Source organism: Triticum dicoccoides, chromosome 3A, assembly GCF_002162155.2.
Source record: "Triticum dicoccoides isolate Atlit2015 ecotype Zavitan chromosome 3A, WEW_v2.0, whole genome shotgun sequence".
Classification (NCBI taxonomy): Eukaryota; Viridiplantae; Streptophyta; class Magnoliopsida; order Poales; family Poaceae; genus Triticum; species Triticum dicoccoides.
The window spans coordinates 747,828,733-747,849,400 of NC_041384.1; positions in this window are offsets into that span (position 1 = coordinate 747,828,733).

A 20,668-nucleotide genomic window follows, 5' to 3' on the forward strand; every position below is an offset into this window, starting at 1 on the left:
ACAATATTATAAACAACCGCGACGTGACGGGCCGGATTGCAAAATGGGCCATTGAGCTCCTCCCGTTCGACATAACTTACAAGCCACGGCAAGCTATCAAGTTGCAAGTTTTGGCCGACTTCGTCGCAGAATGGACGGAGGCCGAACTCCCTCAAGAGTACGGCACATATTCAAACTGGGTCATGCACTTCGACGGCTCCAAAATGTTGGCCGGTCTAGGGGCTGGCGTCGTTTTGACGTCCCCCACAGGAGACACAGTTGAATACGTACTCCAGATAATGTACACAGACTCCAACAATGCAGCCGAATATGAGGCCCTTTTACATGGTCTCCGGATGGCAGTATCGATGGGCATTCAACGCCTAGAGGTGCACGGGGACTCGAACCTCGCAATATCCCAAATAAATGGAGACTTTGATGCCAAGGATCCAAAAATGGCAGCTTATCGCAACGCCGTCCTAAAAATGTCAGCTCAGTTCGAAGGGCTCGAATTTCACCATATAGCCTGGGAAAATAATCAGGCGGCAGATGTCCTGGCACGCATCGGCGCAAAACGTGATGTAGTCCCCCCCAACATCTTCTTGGAAAGGCTGTTCAAGCCATTCGTAGTATGGGAAGGGGAACCCGGCAATAACAGCCCGGACCTAACCACACTGCCCGACACCGAACACTCTGACATAATTGGAGGCTCTGCCAATGAAACAACACCTTCAGCCCACGCAATAATGGCCGTCATCGCCCCGTGGATAGAACCATTCCTCGCCTATCTTACTAGGCAGGAACTCCCAGAGGACCAAAATGAGGCACGCTGCATAGTGCGGCGATCTAAAGCCTATAAAGTCCATGAGGGAGAGCTTTATAAAAAAGCACTACCGGAGTCCTTCAAAGGTGCATCTCTGAAGAGGAAGGGCGGAACCTCCTGGCTGAAATTCATGCTGGACTCAGCGGTCATCACGCTGCAGCTCGGTCCCTTGTAAGCAAGGCCTTCCGTACAGGCTTTTATTGGCCGACGGCCCGGGCAGACGCCCAGGACTTAGTCCAACGATGCGTCGGTTGCCAGCTTTTTGCAAACTAAAGCAATATGCCACCCACCGCCCTCCAAACTATCCCCATCACTTGGCCCTTCGCGGTCTGGGGGATTGACATGGTTGGACCCCTTAAAGGCGGAACCCACAAGAAAAAAATACTTACTGGTCATGGTGGATAAGTTCACCAAATGGATAGAAGCCAAGCCTGTTAAGACGGCCGAATCTGGACCGGTGATAGACTTTATATCCGGGGTTGTACACCATTACGGCGTCCCCCACGGCATCATCACTGATAACAGCATGAACTTTACGGCCGACGAGGTAAAACTCTGGTGCAAAAACATGGGCATCAAGCTTGATTATGATTCCGTCTATCACCCACAAACTAACGGCTAGGTCGAACATGCAAATGGTCTTATCATGAGCAGCATCAAACCCAGATTAGTGCGGTCCCTTAAGGAATCTAATACGCACTGGGTAGAGGAGCTCGACTCCGTACTCTAGGGGCTGCGAACCATGCCGAATCGCACCACCGGATACACACCATTCTTCATGGTGTACGGCACAGAGGCAATTTTGCCCTGCGACATAATTCATGACTCACCTCGAGTGCGCATGTACGAAGAAAGAGAAGCCAAGCTCGATCGGCAGGACAGTTTGGACGCCTTGGAGGAAGAGCGTGACGTGGCAAAAGTCCGTTCCGCGTTCTATCAACAGCAGGCTCGAAGATACCAAAGCAGAGAAGTACGGGCCAAAAATTACAAGGTTGGCGAATTAGTTCTACGTCTGCCGGGCAAGAAAAAGGACAAACTCAAGCCCAAGTAGGAAGGTCCCTTCATAATCGACCAAGTCCTGACTGGTGGAGCGTACCGCCTGCGAGATGCATCGGATAACCGACTCGAGCCAAACCCATGGAACGCAGCCCGTCTTCGAAGATTCTATGCCTAGCGCCGGACTCTGTGTTCGTCTCCTTCCTTTGTCCATTTTTTATATACTTTCTGTCTTACATTTCTCTCCTGCTCCTCTCTCTCTTATAGCCTTTAAAGGCTCATAAAGTGACGCGCTATCCGCGCTCATTAAACCTGGGGGCTTCTTTAAACAGAAGCTTATTTATACGGGCTTCATGCCCAACACATGTGTCACACTTCCGCATATAACTTTTATTCACCATTATATGCATCGATATGACTTAAGTTTTGGCCAAGCTGGGTTGCCTGGCTCCTGTGCTTACCCCTACGTTCCCGATTGTTCGGCTAGGTGGTAAAGGGAGCACCTCTGCGATTGTTACTGCCGGGTCTGCCGGATGTGTACCTCAGACTAGGTGAAGCCGAAAGCTAGCATTCTTAAGGGAATATTCGGTCAGTGAACTAAAGATGATCTTTTTTTCACTTATTTATCTATACGCCCCAGATGTTTTTCCTGCGTCTCTTTTCGCAGCATGGACATGCACTTTAGGGCATGCCTCCCAGGGAAAGGAACCCCTAACGGAACTATTCTCCCTGGAAGATGTTTCTTACTAACCATGTAATATAACATAACTAGTTGGGCACTTGTCTGTTCAAGCACTAATGACCCCTACGCCTGGTCTCCATGCATACCCCGGTTCTTATATAACCGCGAGGGTATTCAGACACACTCCGGACCGTCAGGTCCCGAGCTTGAAGCGAAAAGGTCGGCCATGACAAACGATCTACAATCCGGCTAGAAAGCATTACACATGTCAATTAAAATTACATAGTCAATCAGACTGATTGTATTCCTCTTCAATACCATCTAACAGGCTGTCTAGCTTACAGTCCTGTTGGAAATACTTTGCGGCCAATTCTACTTGGCTGTATACTAAGCTCACAGGGATCTCCTTCCCATCGGGCCCCACGGGTCCGACCTCGCCCATGCGGTTTGGGTCAGCCTTCGTGTACCGCGTCTTCACCATGGCCCAGGCCTCCCTTGCACCTTGACGGCAGGCCGACATCTTCCACAATCGGAAGCGCAGCCGCGCTCCCTTCAGCTTCTCTACAAGCTCTCCAAGGCCTTCGGGCATGGAGACGGATGGCCACAAGGCCTGGGCGACGCCTTGCATCACCTCCCGAACTCGCTCGTGCAGTTGTGAGAGCTCGGGAAGAAGGTCACCCGTAGAACCGGGCATTTCCTCTGCAGGACGACCTGTTAGCATACCTACATACATTACTCTGTTAGTCGACTTCCTCGCAGAACTCTTTTTTCAAAGTTCGTTTAAGCACTTACTAAATATGTCGCGTCGAAGCCGCTGATTCTCCTTAACGGAGTCCAATAGCTGGGCACGAACATCCTTTAGTTCAACGCCCAACTTGGTGTTGGCATCTTGGAGATCGTTCTTCTCCCGCCTCACCTTTGTCAGCACACTCTCACCAGCCTTCAGTTGGCGCAAGAGTTGTTGCTTTTCCGGATTTAATCCGGCGCCATCTGCAATTTCATTTGTCAGATTTGCACCCACGCCGCACTTCGCAAAATACTTATCTTTCGAAGCGTATATTACCAGAGGGGTTCTCCTTGGGCTCCCCTACCGCGGCTAGTGCGGCCTCAAGTTGGGCTTTGCACTCTTCCAGCTCCTGGGACAGTAGGTTATTCTTTTCTGTAAGAACCTGCATAACAAATGATCCTTAAATCAGTTATTCTAACTGTTTCAAGTCTCGGGGGCTACTGGTATATATATAATTACCAAAATTTTCTTACCCGTATGTCTTTTACATACTGCTTCGTGGCTCTGGCTAGACCATTTTGAGCGGCACGGAGGTATGCATCTCCTGAATTGAAGGCATCCAATGCCTCTTGGGAGAAACAAGCGTCGCGAAGAACTGTCCGGCGAAGCCTGTGGTTCATGGCACCCTCCACCTCGGAATTGGTGGCAGACAGCCTGTCCGCATCCTCTGTCGGAGGAGCGTCTGTTGTGCGCCTTGTGTTCGCCTCCGCTTCCGGACCAGACTTTGGAGCTTGGCTGGTGGAGGCGCGATCGGCAACCCCTCCGGATATAGTCCAGCGAGATCTCTTCGTCCTGAAGAGAGCACGAGCGTTAATATGCCTTGAAGGAATAACACCTGGGAATAAGATGGCGCGCTATACCTTTGCGCCGGCGTCTCAGTCTGGACCGCACTTCTTTTCAGCCCGCAGGGCCTTGCCGCCCCTCGTTGGCTAGTCGCCGCAGGCTCGGCCTCCCGTCTCAAGGATCTCCCCTACAAAACACGGTTGTCATACGGCAATCGAAAACACGCGAGGACAGATCCCTTTTTAAAGTGCTGGGACTTTGGTCTCAGTTACCTGTGAGGCTGGGAGTAGCCCCGGGTAATCGGCCGTAATGGCCACCAAGGCGTTGTCCTTGCTCAATTGATGAAACACCCCGTCAATCAGCTCCACAGATAAGTCCGGATCCTCTTTAGAGGCCGGGTCGAGGGACCGTCCCGGATCCTCGGGTTGTGGAGGAGGGCTGTTTATTTCTTTAACAGCCTGGCGCAGTTCCTGCATTGAAGTCGTTAGAGTGAATATTTAACGATGAGAATATAAAACAGATGGGCAAGTAAAAGTATCCACTTACCCAACTTGGGGGATTGTACATAGAAAATCCACCCTGTGGGTTGACGTGGAGAAATTCCTCCTCTTCTCCCTTGTACAAAGCGGACAAGATCTTTATTAGAGCGGCAGCCGAATCCGGCCCCTTACGGCCGTGGCGGGTAGCGTCGTCCTCCCCGTTGAAGTCCCACATGGGGTGATCTCTATACTAGAGCGGCTGCAACCCTCGCATGATGCATGCGGCCATGACACCAATCATGGTTAGTCCGGAATGAGCTAACAATCTTATTCGGCCCATCAGGTAAAGAACGTCCTTGTCGCTTTCCCTCTGAGGGCTCCGTGGACGCCAGCTTAGGCACTTCTTTAGGGGAGCACTGTCAAACTCAGGGAGGCCGATCCGGACAGGATCCGGCAGCGGGACGTCCTCTATTCAAAACCATTCCGAAGGCCAGTCCTCGGATGCCTTCTTTGGGGTTCGGGATAGATATCCGGTCCCGGCGATGCGCCACACTTTGGCTCCGCCCACTTGATATATTGACCCCTTCTGAGAACGGGGCACAAGGCAGAATAGCCTTTTCCAGAGCGCAAAATGAGCCTCGCAGCCCAAAAACAGCTCGCAAAGGGCTACGAAGCCCGCGATATGCAATATGGAGGCAGGCGTGAGGTTGTGCAGCTGGAGGCCGTAGAACTCCAGGAGCCCCTGGAGAAACGGATGAATTGGAAATCCGAGCCCTCTTATTAAGTAAGGGACAAGGCATACCCGCTCTCCTTTGGAGGGATTGGGGGCGCTCTCCGCTTGCTCTCCGCCATTATAGGTGGCAAGTCCGGCTCGAACAGGGACCATATAGGCCGGGGGAGAAATCCCTTGGTCTGGAGCATCACTAGCTCGCTGTGCGAGATGGAGCATCTCTCCCAATCTCCAGGCTGAGGGCTGGAAGGGCGAGAGGAGGAGCTGCAGCGGCCGGCCATGATAGAATGGACCTCTGTCGGATACGCTCTGATGAATACTCGCGAAGGGGAGAAGGTGTGGTTTGGATCTAAATCCTCGTCCCCTTAAATAGGCGGCTCATTCACGCATCTAGGGGTGTAAATATAAAAACACCCTGACTTTTCGTATTCGTTTGACACATGGAAGACGGCCATCATTGGGCGTAGAAGCCAAGGAGCACTACATTTACAAGAAACCGGACATTATTCGACAGGTACACGGAATTTGGAGGAGAACCCGCCTTGCAATGCCGAAGACAATCTGCGTGCGGGACTCGTCGTCATTGAAGCCTGGTTCGGGGGCTACTGAGGGAGTCCTGGATTAGGGGGTGTCCGGATAGCCGTACTATACCTTCGGCCGGACTCCTGGACTATGAAGATACAAGATTGAAGACTTCGTCCCGTGTCTGGAAGGGAAGCTTCGCGATACGGATATGTAGATCTCCTACCATTGTAACCGACTCTGTGTAACCCTAGCCCTCTCCGATGTCTACATAAACCGGAGGGTTTTAGTCCGTAGAGACAACAATCATACCATAGGCCAGCTTCTAGGGTTTAGCCTCCTTGATCTCGTGGTAGATCTACTCTTGTACTACCCATATCATCAATATTAATCAAGCAGGACGTAGGGTTTTACCTCCATCAAGAGGGCCCGAACCTGGGTAAAACATTGTGTCCCCTGCCTCCTGTTACCATCCGCCTAGATGCACAGTTCGGGACCCCCTACCTGAAAGTGCAACTATCCCTAGGTGGTTTTGGTAATTCATAACAACATATAGCTCATTGAGCTAATGCTATTCCAAGATGATTGTTTCAGGAAAGCTCAATGATTGGCATGGCATGGATGTGAAAGTGGAACCCTCAAAATGCTAAGGACAAAGGATTGGCTCAAGCTCAAAAGCTCAAGACTCTTCATCTTATATTTTAGTGATCCAAGATCACATTGAGTCCTTAGGAAAAGCCAGTACTATTAAGGAGGGATGAGGTGTTGCTTAATGAGCCTCTTGCTTCATGTGCTTAGTGATATGCTCCAAAACCCTCAACTATTTTTCCATATCCACATATGACCTAAAACCCTAAGCGAAACTCGATCCTACCGATTCTTCCTATCCGGCGCCACCGAGTTTCACTTGTCATTAGCCACTGCCAAACCCTAGCAATTCGGTCCTACTGATAGGGATCTCGGTCTCACCGAGATGGGGTTGCAAACTCTCTGTTTCCCTTTCGTAACTTTTCGGTCCCACCGAAAGAGCGAATCGGTCCCACCGAGATTGCAATGTAAACTCAGTGTTTCCCCTTTGTAACTTTTCGGTCTCACCGAGTTCCACTCGGTCTCACCGAAAGAGCAAATCGGTCCCACCGAGTTTGCCTGACCAACTCTCTGGTTAGCTAGTTACCAAATTCGGTCTCACCGAGTTTGTGTAATCGGTCTCACCGAGATTACGTTATGCCCAAACCCTAACTGAATCGGTCCTACCGAGTTGCATGTCGGTCCCACCGAAATCACTAACGGTCACTAGGTTTACATTTTCGGTCCGACCGAGTTTAATGATTCGGTCCCACCGAGATTGGAAAACTGTGTAATGGTTGGATTTTGTGTGGAGGCTATATATACCCCTCCACCTCTTTCTCATTGAGTGAGAGAGCCATCAGAACACACACACCATTCCAACTCATATGTTCTGAGAGAGAACCACCTACTCATCTGTTGAGACCAAGATATTCCATTCCTACCATATGAATCTTGATCTCTAGCCTTCCCAAGTTGCTTTCCACTCAAATCTTCTTTCCACCAAATCCAAATCCTATGAGAGAGAGTTGAGTGTTGGGGAGACTATCATTTGAAGCACAAGAGCAAGGACTTCATTACCTACACACCATTTGTTACTTCTTGGAGAGTGGTGTCTCCTAGATTGGCTAGGTGTCACTTGGGAGCCTCCGACAAGATTGTGGAGTTGAACCAAGGAGTTTGTAAGGGCAAGGAGATCGCCTACTTAGTGAAGATCTACCGCTAGTGAGGCAAGTCCTTCGTGGGCGATGGCCATGGTGGGATAGACAAGGTTGCTTCTTCGTGGACCCTTTGTGGGTGGTTGCTTCTTCGTGGACCCTTCGTGGGTGGAGCCATGTGTGGACTCGTGCAACCGTTGCCCTTGGGTGGAGCCCTGTGTGGACTCGCGCAATCGTTACCCTTCGTGGGTTGAAGTCTCCATCAACGTGGATGTAGGATAGCACCACCTATCCGAACCACGGGAAAAACATCCGTGTGTCCAATTGCGTTTGAATTCTCCAAACCCTTCCCTTTACATTCTTGCAAGTTGCATGCTTTACTTTCCACTGCCAATATACTCTTTGCATGCTTGCTTGAATTGTGTGATGATTGCTTGACTTGTCCTAAAATAGCTAAAATCTGCCAAGAACTAAAATTGGGAAAAGGTTAAGTTTTTATTTGGTCAAGTAGTCTAATCACCCCCCTCTAGACATAATTTCGATCCTACAAGTGGTATCAGAGCTTTGGTCTCCATTTGATTGATCTCCATAGCTTTTGGTGGTCATAGCCTTGGTTTCACAACCTAGGAGAGTATGGTGTCTAGCGAGGGAAATTATCACCGTAGAGGTCCTTACTTTGATGGTACTAATTTTGCTAGTTGGAAGCATAAAATGAAAATGCATATTCTTGGACATAACCCCGCCGTTTGGGCTATTGTGTGTGTTGGTTTGCAAGGTGACTTCTTTGATGGGAGAGAACCAAACCGTGAAGATACCGCGAATGAGTTGAAGATGTTGCAATACAATGCTCAAGCTTGTGATATTCTCTTCAACGGATTGTGCCCCGAAGAATTCAACAAAATCAGCCGTCTTGAGAATGCAAAGGAAATTTGGGACACTTTGGTTGATATGCACGAAGGTACCGACTCCGTCAAGGAATCCAAGTTGGATGTGCTTCAAAGCCAACTTGACAAGTTCAAGATGAAGGATGGTGAAGGTGTCGCTGAAATGTACTCTAGGCTTGCTCTCATCACAAATGAGATTGCTGGCTTAGGAAGTGAAGAGATGGCCGATAGATTCATCATCAAGAAGATTCTAAGAGCCTTGGATGGAAAATATGATACCGTGTGCACATTAATCCAAATGATGCCCAATTACAAAGATCTCAAGCCAACGGAGGTGATTGGAAGAATTGTTGCTCATGAGATGTCACTTAAGGATAAAGAGGAACTTCACAACAAATCAAGTGGTGCCTATAAAGCCTCATGTGAAGCCCCTACATCATCAAGTGAGAAACAAGACTTCAATGAAGAATTGAGCTTAATGGTGAAGAACTTCAACAAGTTCTACAAGAGTAGAAGCAAAGATAGAAGCTCCAAGTCAAGGTCCTACAATGACAAAAGATCTTCTAGTCGAGAGCGAAACTGTTACAATTGTGGAAGACCCGGACACTATTCCAATGAGTGTACGGCTCCCTACAAGAGAAGAGAAGATTCTCCAAAAAGAAGAAGCAAAGGATCACCACCAAGAGAGAGAAGGAGTAGAGATGATCGTTATGAACGAAGATACTGACGGAGAAGCAAGGATTCGGAAAGGAAGGAAAAATCATCAAGGAGCTACACAAGACGAAGACATCAAGCTCATGTTGGTGAATGGGTATCCTACTCCGACAGCCACTCTAAGAGAAGTTATCACTCCGACTCCGAAGATACTCAAGATGAAGGTGTTGCCGGTCTAGCACTTGTGTCAACCAACTCCTACGACATATTTGACTCACCAAATGATTGAATTGGAAGATGCTTCATGGCCAAAGGTCCTAAGGTAACACACCCCGAGTATGTTGATTTCAATAGTGATGAAGATGACTTGTTAGGTGATGATTTGCTTGGTGACAACTCTAGTGATGAATACTATGATGAAAGACCAATTAATCATGCTAATCAAGATAAAACGAATGACAATGATAAGGAGAAGATTGAGGCTCTAACTAAAGAACTAAAAACTCTTAAGTTAGCTCATGACACTATCTTCGAAGATCATCGAGAACTTTTAAGGGCTCATGAGAAACTACACTTTTAAAAGCTCAATCTTGAGAAAGAGCATGAGTTCTTAAAGGCAATCAATAATGATCTCTGCAAGAAAAGTTCTTCTTACATTTCCACGCGTTTACTCTTATCCACTTACATGCCTCAAGTCAAGTCTAACAAGAAAGATTCTTCCTCTAGTAGTAACAATGATTATGCTAAATTCAATATTGTTGCTTCTAGTAGTTCTATTGATTCCACTAATGATTCTCTTAGCCAAGTTACACTTGAGCAAGAAAATAGCTTATTGAAGGGAACTATAGAGAAAGGAGTGTACAAAAGCCTTGCCGGGAGTAAGCAATTCGAGGAAATTGTGCGCAAGCAAGGAATGCACCGGAAGAATCAAGGTGTTGGTTTTGAACGAAAGTTCAATGCCAATGGAGTTGAATGGGAAGAAGATCAATACCCCAAGACAAAGTTTGTCCCTCAACAAGAGAAGTATACTTCTTTCAAGGGGACACAAGCTCAAGATGATCTTCCACCACAAAACTATGAGCAAAAAGGCAAGGACAAGCTTCAAGAGGAAATTGATGCATTTGAAGAAGCTCCTAAGACCTTAGTCAAGTGGATTCCCAAGACTACTTCAAGTTCCACTTCATCAAGTATGACTACAACTCCAAGGATTCCCATCAAGATGATGTGGATCCAAAAGAAGAACTAGAGAGTTCTTGAGGGTGACTCCGCCAACATACTTCACTCTTATCATTTTGGCAAGAACAAGTGCAATCAACTTCCACATCTTGCACTAGTTCAAGGAGTCACAAACCCTCTTGTTGGTAAGACAAGGGACAAGGTAACCTAAAAGTTTTCATGGACATCATCTTTTGTGTGCATCACTCTATGTCTATGGATATCCTTGTTTGTTCCTTGTGGGACTAACCCATGTAGGTATTGAAAGTGCAATTCACTCAAATGGATAGCTCCAAGAGATCTACATCAACATTGAGCATCCACATCTTCAATATCTACATGAAGTCATCATCGACAAAACCCAAGGTTAGTTCATCCCTCTTAGGGGGGATATCACATCTAGGGGGAGCTTTACTCTAAGACTTGAGCTAAAGCAACTCTAAAGATGTGAACACAACAATGCTTTATGTAAAAGTGGTAACCCCACTTGAGCTTAAATGATGAGTATGACCTATGATCAAGTGTTCTCACTTGAATCCTAAGTCAATATACTCATATATAGATGACCTAGTCATCGCTAATTGCTTGATAGATGCTAGAATTGGTTGTGCATGCCTTGCCACATATTTCATTTGCCATCTTATTGTGTGAGCATGCTGGTTGCATATTTTACTCATTCGAGGACATCCACTTGTTGCTTTGATTGTTCGGCTTTATTTTTTTTTGCCAAGTGGATGGACAAGGATGCCTAAGAACCTCCTCTAGCTATCTATGCTTTTCTCGTCTCAAACTCTATTCATGCTGCATCACAAAATTTGATCAAGTCAGATTCGAACCACTCTGTGTGAGGAGCGCTCGGAGTCCCCGATTCGTCATAGACTTAAACTTCCAAAACCTCTTTATGATTCTCGGTCTGACCGATACTCCACTTTCGGTCCTACCGAGATCATTAAGTTGATCTAGGTTTTCGATCTCGGTGCAACCGATTTGAACCTTTCGGTCACACCAAGTTTCAGTAACTGCACGCAGTTATGAATCTCGGTGCCACCGAGTTGTTCCACTCGGTCACACCGACAGGGTCGGGCTATATATAGTCACGGGCAGAATTTTGGAAATTTCTCCGAAACCTCTTCGCCCGCGCATAGCTCGCTCTGCCTCCTGGGTCTCCGGATCGTCCTCCTCGCCGCCAGCAGCCTCAAGTCGCTGGTCTCCATCGCCGTCAACGGAATTTCTGCCCCGCCGTTGCCGCCGTAGCAAGTCCCCGCCGAACTAGGGTATGGACTTGATCTCTGTGCTATTCCTCAATCTGATTCCTAGCACATTGTGATCATATTGTTTCTAGCCACGTTTGAGAAACTGCTATCTAGTCAAAATGCTCATAGATTAGGTCTAATTCGAAAATTCTAGGTTTAGGTCTCCGCCGAAACCATCTCGGACCCACCGAGTTGAAAAACTTGGTCCCACCGATTTGGCTTATGCCATTGCACAAGTGAGACTCGGTCTGACCGAGAATTACTTATCGGTGTGACCGATTTTTGAACTTAGTGAAACCCTAGCAGTCTCGGTGCCACTGAACTATGACTCGGTCCTACCGAGTTCACTAGTTTAGGTTCCAAAACTGCTTCGGTATCACCGAGTTTGAAAGTCGGTAGATCCGAGATGATTTTAGTGGGAAACTAAAACTAGGTTTTTGAATTATTCTTTTGCAAAAATCTCTGCATTTTGTGATGCTCATCCACTCTATCTCCTCTATAATCTATTCACAGGGTCAGCAGTCAGTTTGCATCATGTCAGACCAGGGTGACAGCCAAAACTTGTCAGAGGAGCAAGTGCAGTTGAGTGAGGGCACTAGTCCCTCAAGTTCCTCAGATGATGGTAGCAGGAGCACACCCAGCAACCTGCCTAAAGCTGCCACTAGGCAAAGGAAGAATAAAACCTCAGATTCTGAAGATGAGGATTATGTGGCAGAGGAAGAGGCCACTTCCAAGAGAATTGAGCCAGCCCAAGGCACTAAGCCAGGTATGAAGATCAAAAGGCCAGCAGGCAGGCAGCCCATGTCAAAGGCTAGAGCCTCAACTGAGAAGCCCACTCCCCAAGAGCCAGTTGCAGCTGAGGGCAAGAAAAGGAAGGAGAGGGTGAAGAAGACTGTGGCTAGGGTACTTGGCAAAGCTTCCATCATGGAAGAGGAGGAAGAAGAAGAGGAGGCAGCTGCACCAGCGCCCAAGGCACCCAAGCTTATGGGAGATGCCATAAAATCAGGGGGAGCTGCTTCCAAAGCCAAGTCAGCTCCAAAGCCAAAGCCCAAGAGGAATACACGGAGCATCCCTGCAGCTGAAAAGAACAAGGCCCCAGTGCCTGAGACTGTTGCTGAAGAAGAATAGGAAAATGTCCTAAGGAAGCTAAAGCCCAAGATCCCAGACCACAACGATGCTCATCCTGTGGCTGAGGACATGAAACTCAGAAGAGATTCAGGGCTGAGGAAATGGAGAGAAGCAGACCCATATGCTTCAAGGAGAAGGACTGCCGTGGACTATAGGTTTCACACCAAGGAGCAGAAGGATTTCTATGAGACTGTGCTGTTAGATAAGAAGCCCATTGTCTGTGATATGCATTGGGTTGATTGGACATACATCAAGGACAACGAGGAGCACTATCCTGGAGTGCAAGACAGCTTCATAGCTTGTGGAGTAGCTGACTCTGTTGGGCAGAAGCTCACAAAGTGGAACGAAGAACTCATCATGCAGTTCTACTCCACAGCTCACTTTTATCCAGATGGGAGGATCACATGGATGTCTGAGGGTACAAGGTACCAATCTACAGTGGCTGAGTGGGCACAGATCATAAATGCCCCAGAGGAGCAAGATGATGACTTGGATATCTATGCCAAGAAGAAGATGGACCATAACTCCATGTCCAATATGTACAAAGAAATTCCAAATGAAGCACTTGATACCTTCAAGTTTGGCTCAGTACATTACCTTCTGTCAGGGCTCCCGACGATCAATTGGATACTAAGGCACACCTTATTGCCTAAGTCTGGAGATCACAAGATGATCAGAGGCCATGCTATCAACTTGCTACATGTGTTTGATGTGCCTCAGAAGTTCAAGGTGATGAGCCTCATAGTGGAAATGATTAAGAGGACTGCAGCAGATCAAAAGAGGAGCTGCGGATATGCCCCTCAAATTCAGGAGCTCGTCAACTCCAAAATGGGCACGGGCATATATCTGTTGGACAAAGAACACCTGCCCATCCGTCCAGATTTTGAGGACAATGAAGTTGTCATGACTGAGAACGAGCCATCATCTGCCCAAGCATTTGCAAAGAAGGAGAAGGCGAGGAAGGAGAAAGCTACCAAGATGCCTACCCAAGAGGAGGCATCTGAATACTTCTTGAAGACCAAACAAGAGCAGCTCGGTTACTTGATTGCATCCACGCTGAGGATTGAGCAAAGTCTGGCCACTCTCACTCAGAATCAGCAGAGCCTAGAGAGGATCATTGAACAGAAGTTCTATGACTTGGATGTCAAGGTAACAGAAGTTCAGTCTGCAGTGGAGCAACTCCAGGAGGACATGCAGGAGAGGAGAGGCAGGACTACCACTCATACCTTTGCCAGAGTGCCACGAGGCCCGAGGTCATTTGCCGTGCCAGTTGCTGACACCAGAGCCACCACTTCAGCACCAGCTACAGCCTCAACTCCACCAGCTCCAGCATCTACTTCAGCTCCAACTCCAGCGACTACTTCAGCATCTATCGAAGCCTTCGTCCTTGGAGTGATCCAGACTCCACCTCCACCTGAAGATCAAGCCTGAGCGTCGATCTAGTGCTATGCATTTTCTAGGAACTTTTTGGTAACTTGTTGCCAAAGGGGGAGAAGATGTATAGATCATAGGCTTCGAGAGAGAGAGTGTTGCTTTTCTCTCTTGCTTTATTTGGTGGTTTTTCGAACTTGTTTGCTTTTGAGTGCTTGATATACTACGTTATTATTTGTGAGACATTGATGATCATGTGTTTGATCATAAGCTACACTTAATGCTTGCTTAATGCCATTATCCTATCTATCTTGTGTGATCATTCATTATTCTTGGTGATGAGTGCATGTATTTCATTCTTATCATTTTGAGCGCTCCACCAAGATGTATGTGACATGGAAGAGTAACCCATAATTCTAACTCTTTGTGCGTTTGCAGTCTAAAAGCAAATTTTAAATATGCACAAATTTAGGGGGAGCTCTTACTTATCACATACTTCTCAAAGCGACGATAAATTTCATGATTATTATCTTTTGTCGAAGCTTTGATCTATATGTTGTCATCAATTACCAAAAAGGGGGAGATTGAAAGTGCAACTATCCCTAGGTGGTTTTGGTAATTCATAACAACATATAGCTCATTGAGCTAATGCTATTCCAAGATGATTGTTTTAGGAAAGCTCAATGATTGGCATGGCATGGATGTGAAAGTGGAACCCTCAAAATGCTAAGGACAAAGGATTGGCTCAAGCTCAAAAGCTCAAGACTCTTCATCTTATATTTTAGTGATCCAAGATCACATTGAGTCCTTAGGAAAAGCCAATACTATTAAGGAGGGATGAGGTGTTGCTTAATGAGCCTCTTGCTTCATGTGCTTAGTGATATGCTCCAAAACCCTCAACTATTTTTCCATATCCACATATGACCTAAAACCCTAAGCCAAACTCGGTCCTATCGATTCTTCCTATCCGGCGCCACCGAGTTTCACTTGTCATTAACCACTGCCAAACCCTAGCAATTCGGTCCTACCGATAGGGATCTCGGTCTCACCGAGATGGGGTTGCAAACTCTCTGTTTCCCTTTCATAACTTTTCGGTCCCACCGAAAGAGCGAATCGGTCCCACCGAGATTGCAATGTAAACTCAGTGTTTCCCCTTTGTAACTTTTCGGTCTCACCAAGTTCCACTCGGTCTCACCGAAAGAGCAAATCGGTCCCACCGAGTTTACCTGACCAACTCTCTGGTTAGCTAGTTACCAAATTCGGTCTCACCGAGTTTGTGTAATCGGTCTCACCGAGATTATGTTATGCCCAAACCCTAACCGAATCGGTCCTACCGAGTTGCATGTCGGTCCCACCGAAATCACCAACGGTCACTAGGTTTACATTTTCGGTCCGACCGAGTTTATTGATTCGGTCCCACCGAGATTGGAAAACTGTGTAACGGTTGGATTTTGTGTGGAGGCTATATATACCCCTCCACCTCTTTCTCATTCAGTGAGAGAGCCATCAGAACACACACACCATTCCAACTCATATGTTCTGAGAGAGAACCACCTACTCGTGTGTTGAGACCAAGATATTCCATTCCTACCATATGAATCTTGATCTCTAGCCTTCCCAAGTTGCTTTCCACTCAAATCTTCTTTCCACCAAATCCAAATCCTATGAGAGAGAGTTGAGTGTTGGGGAGACTATCATTTGAAGCACAAGAGCAAGGAGTTCATTACCTACACACCATTTGTTACTTCTTGGAGAGTGGTGTCTCCTAGATTGGCTAGGTGTCACTTGGGAGCCTCCGACAAGATTGTGGAGTTGAACCAAGGAGTTTGTAAGGGCAAGGAGATCGCCTACTTCGTGAAGATCTACCGCTAGTGAGGCAAGTCCTTCGTGGGCGATGGCCATGGTGGGATAGACAAGGTTGCTTCTTCATGGACTCTTTGTGGGTGGTTGCTTCTTCGTGGACCCTTCATGGGTGGAGCCCTGTGTGGACTCGCGCAACCGTTGCCCTTGGGTGGAGCCCTGTGTGGACTCGCGCAACCGTTACCCTTCATGGGTTGAAGTCTCCATCAACGTGGATGTAGGATAGCACCACCTATCCGAACCACGGGAAAAACATCCGTGTCTCCAATTGCGTTTGAATTCTCCAAACCCTTCCCTTTACATTCTTGCAAGTTGCATGCTTTACTTTCCGCTGCCAATATACTCTTTGCATGCTTGCTTGAATTGTGTGATGATTTCTTGACTTGTCCTAAAATAGCTAAAATCTGCCAAGAACTAAAATTGGGAAAAGGTTAAGTTTTTATTTGGTCAAGTAGTCTAATCACCCCCCCTCTAGACATACTTTCGATCCTACACTACCTGAGATCCGCCGGTTTTGACACCGACAACCATGCTGCGGGCCATTTCAGCCTCCGACTCTATTTTCATTTCTTCCAAAGCAGGTGCACGGCTCAATAGCTTTCCCACGAACTCGACTTCGTAGTCCAAACCCTGGAAACATTTCACACTGGCCGTTAAGAGATGGTCCATTTGCATTTGCAGGGTAAGCTCTTGAATGCTGGCCTAATCCTGATCCCATGTGCTCGAAGAGTCACTCTGTATTTTTTTTTGCACAACTCATTAGGTGCCATAAATAACGGAATGAACATGGATCAGGTGACTGAGAGTGGGAGAGGATTTACTGGAGGCATACGTACCCACATGAGAAGCTTCTTCAAGTTAGGGGCACTCTGTAACAATGAACACGCGGTCAAGACTTGTCTCTCATCCTCAAAATTTATCATAAAACCAATATCTTCCAGGCGAGTAAACATGGCAGGGAGCTTCGTAAGTATGCACCCCTTTGATAAATACCGCAACAAGAAAACAAAAGAAAATGACAAAACAGATTAGTCAGAAGGCAGAAGAAGGCCATAGTAATGTTGGAGCTAATAATAGCTCACCTTCATGAAAGTGCCAATAATTCCAAGTTTTTTTATGCCACTTAGGCTTTCCAATGACAGCTTGACATAGCTTTCCTTGTTAGGCGCAACTGGAACAGATTGATATGATTTAGCTTTCTGATCAAGACAGAGAATGACCTCGTCCAGATTAGGGGCATCCAAATTAATGTCTTCAATGTCCCCAACAACACAAAGATATTCCAGTTTAGGGGCTTGAATGTTTAGACAGTTGATGCCCTCAAAAGAAGTCAATCTCAAATCAGTCAGTTCAGGGCAAAAGGAGATCAAATTTTGGATATCCCTATCCATGGAGGAGAAAATGCTCAGGCTGAGGTAAGTTAGTCTCTTGAAACCTTGGAATACCTGGGGCAAGCTGATAATGCAGTTTTTCAGTCGCAGAGACTTCAGATCGACGATAGAAAAGAGGCATGAGGGAATCCTATAACTTGGCCCTGAGTTCAACTTGATTTTAACTTATCTTGGTGATCTCCTTGACATCATGAGAATCCACCTAGCAAATTCATCATGGTAACTTCTTTTACCTGATATATCAAATTCTTCTATGGTTCCCTTGTACAGTGCTAGCACCATATCGACTAACATAACGAACTTGGTTCGTGCGAAATCTCCATCGCACGGAGATATTGCTGGCAATTGATAAGATGCTAGTCCTAGTTGCTTCTTCGACCTTCAAACGGGAGAGGATGTCGCACTTTATCTCTGGAGGTAGACTGCTCAGTCTGTCTGAACTCACAAAAGATGTATCTTCCGCCCTGGCCTTTTTACACGTACTCATTGCTTCAGACTATCCTAGTATTTCTAGAAGACAGGATGCCTAAATTAGCGTGTGATCTATCACATATCACTAAAAATACAATACATGCAGAAATTAAGTGGTACATTAAGAAAGTTGTTTGTTCATAGAAAAACAAAAGATAAGCAACAACAAAGGGATGGCAGTTTAGGAACAAGTCTGGTATGTTTCTATGAAAAGAACTGAACTCAACCACTGCATTGGTAAGGTGAAAAGCTTGATTATCATTTGTGAACTTGAAGAGCAACCATGTGTTGTGCTGCAAGTTGGAAATGGGTTTCTTTTGTTGAATACATGTACCATCAATTGAAGAAGAGGCGAACAAGATATGAACAAGAAAACTTGTTCCGCAAAATATCAATTGGACAAACAATTTAGGGTATATAAATGAGATGCTGTCGACGTGGGCAAATGATGAAATGCAACTCTACTTCAGGATAGAGTCAATTTACCCCTGAACAGGCCCTCCTTTCTAACCTAGATGTGGACTTGCACTCAAATAATTCAGGAGCCACAGCGTGTTTAATTCAAACATTAACAATAAGAATGATCGATATGTACTAACTTAAAACATGTAGTAAGTTTTAGTGTAGGCTCCCGCTGACAATTAACTAACTAATCTTTCTTAGCGAGATATGACAATAATAACTTTGTGAAATTAGAACTGCAGATCTAGAGAATAACCTAAAGCAATCTAAATTAGCACTGGATTTAGTTAACCAACTGGATCTAAACAAGCATGTGAACGACTGGGTTAATAATTTTTTGATAAAACTTAGCCATACAGGTGAAGGTACAGGGAGTAAAACGAACTTACAGAGTCACTCAGTTTGCTACAGGAGCGCCGAAGAACAGGAAGCAAAACGAATAGGGAAGGCGACATTGTGCGCACGGGCCAGAGGGGCGAGGAACGGAGGCACGACCCACGCCGGATGCCTACGCTGCCTCGCCGCCGGCCGTGCCGTGCCTAGGGTTGCGCCAGCGGAGGAAAGCCGAAATGGTTGCGGCGCTGGGGATTTTAGAACTGGGTGGGCTTGAGGAGAGGCTGGGCCACTGGGCCATATCCGGCAATAGGGCGGTCCAGGCGACTAGCTTGCTCTCCTCAAAAAAGAAAAAGGCGACTGGCTTGCTGCATTTGAAGTTTTGAGATCGCCTCAGAAAAACAGAACTTGAAGTTTTGAGATTTTCTTCCGGGGACTCCTGCCGTCGATTCTGTTGTTTTGAAGGATTTTTTTCTCGAGAAAACGTAAGAGAGCTTGCGTTTCATTGCATTGGAGAGAGAGAGAGAGAGAGAGAGAGAGAGAGAGAGAGAGAGTTGTTACAATCCCAAATGGCTGTCTCTTCCTTGATCTTCGTTAGCAGGGTGTTCACCGATGGATGTCCTCCATTGAAAACGCAATCGTTGCGATATTTCCATATCATCCATGGGACGAGGAGGGTCATGGTGCCAAGGCCCTTGCGCATGGGTGTTGGGACGGATTGCATTGCCGATTGCCACCAGTCGTGTAGTGAGGGATCATTGTCTGGCGGGGCGCATGGGATTCGTAGCCAGTGCGTAGCGCTTCATGCCAGATCTGTCGGGCAAAGGGGCGGGCGAGGATGAGGTGGTTGTCTGGAAGGATGTCGCCCCAACCTTCAAACTTTTCAAGCTGCCACCACCAACAAGACTATTTTCCAATTTTGAAAAACAAAGGACAAATTTTCCCTACTCTAGTGGCGCGCTTGTTTACTCCCCTGCTTCCCTTGATCTTCCTCTTCTATATCGCCTTTCGTCCATGGCTACCTATAAGCTAGAGTCATTGCATTCGCTTTTGGCTTCGGTTACCCTTAATTCGCAGGACCAACGTTCGAGTTTCACTACTTCATCATTGACGTAAGCTATAATTGTAGGGGAACATAGTAATTTCAAAATTTTCCTACGCACACGCAAGATCATGGTGATGCATAGCAACGAGAGGGGAGAGTGTTGTCTACGTACCCTCGTAGACCGACAGCGGAAGTATTATGACAACGCAGTTGATGTAGTCGTACGTCTTCACGGCCCGATCGATCAAGCACCGAAACTACGGCACCTTCGAGTTTTAGCACACGTTCAGCTAGATGACGATCCTCGGACTTCGATCCAGCAAAGTGTCGGGGAAGAGTTCCGTCAGCACGACGGCGTGGTGACGATCTTGATGTTCTACCGTCGCAGGGCTTCGCCTAAGCACGGCTACAATATTATCGAGGAGTATGGTGGAAGGGGGCACCGCACACGGCTAAGAAAACAATCACGTGGATCAACTTGTGTGTCTAGGGGTGCCCCCCTGCCCCTGTATATAAAGGAGCAAGGGGAGGAGGCCGGCCGGCCCTATGGCGCGCCAAGGAGGAGGAGTCCTCCTCCTAGTAGGAGTAGGACTCCCCTCTTTCCTACTCCTACTAGGAGGGGGAAAGGAAGGGGGGAGGGAGAAGGAAAGGGGGGCCCCGCCCCCCCTCTCCTAGTCCTATTCGGACCAGAGGGGGAGGGGGCGTGCGGCCCACCCTGGCCGCCCCTCTCTCTCTCCACTAAGGCCCATAAGGCCCATTACTTCTCCCGAGGGGGTTCCGGTAACACTCCGGCACTCCGGTTTTCTCTGAAATCACCCGGAACACTTCCGGTGTCCGTATATAGTCGTCCAATATATCAATCTTTATGTCTCGACCATTTCGAGACTCCTCATCATGTCCGTGATCACATCCGGGACTCCGAACTAACTTCGGTACATCAAACTCATAAACTCATAATATAACTGTCATTGAAACCTTAAGCGTGCGGACCCTACGGGTTCGAGAACAATGTAGACATGACCGAGACATGTCTCCGGTCAATAACCAATAGCGGAACCGGGATGCGCATATTGGCTCCCACATATTCTACGAAGAT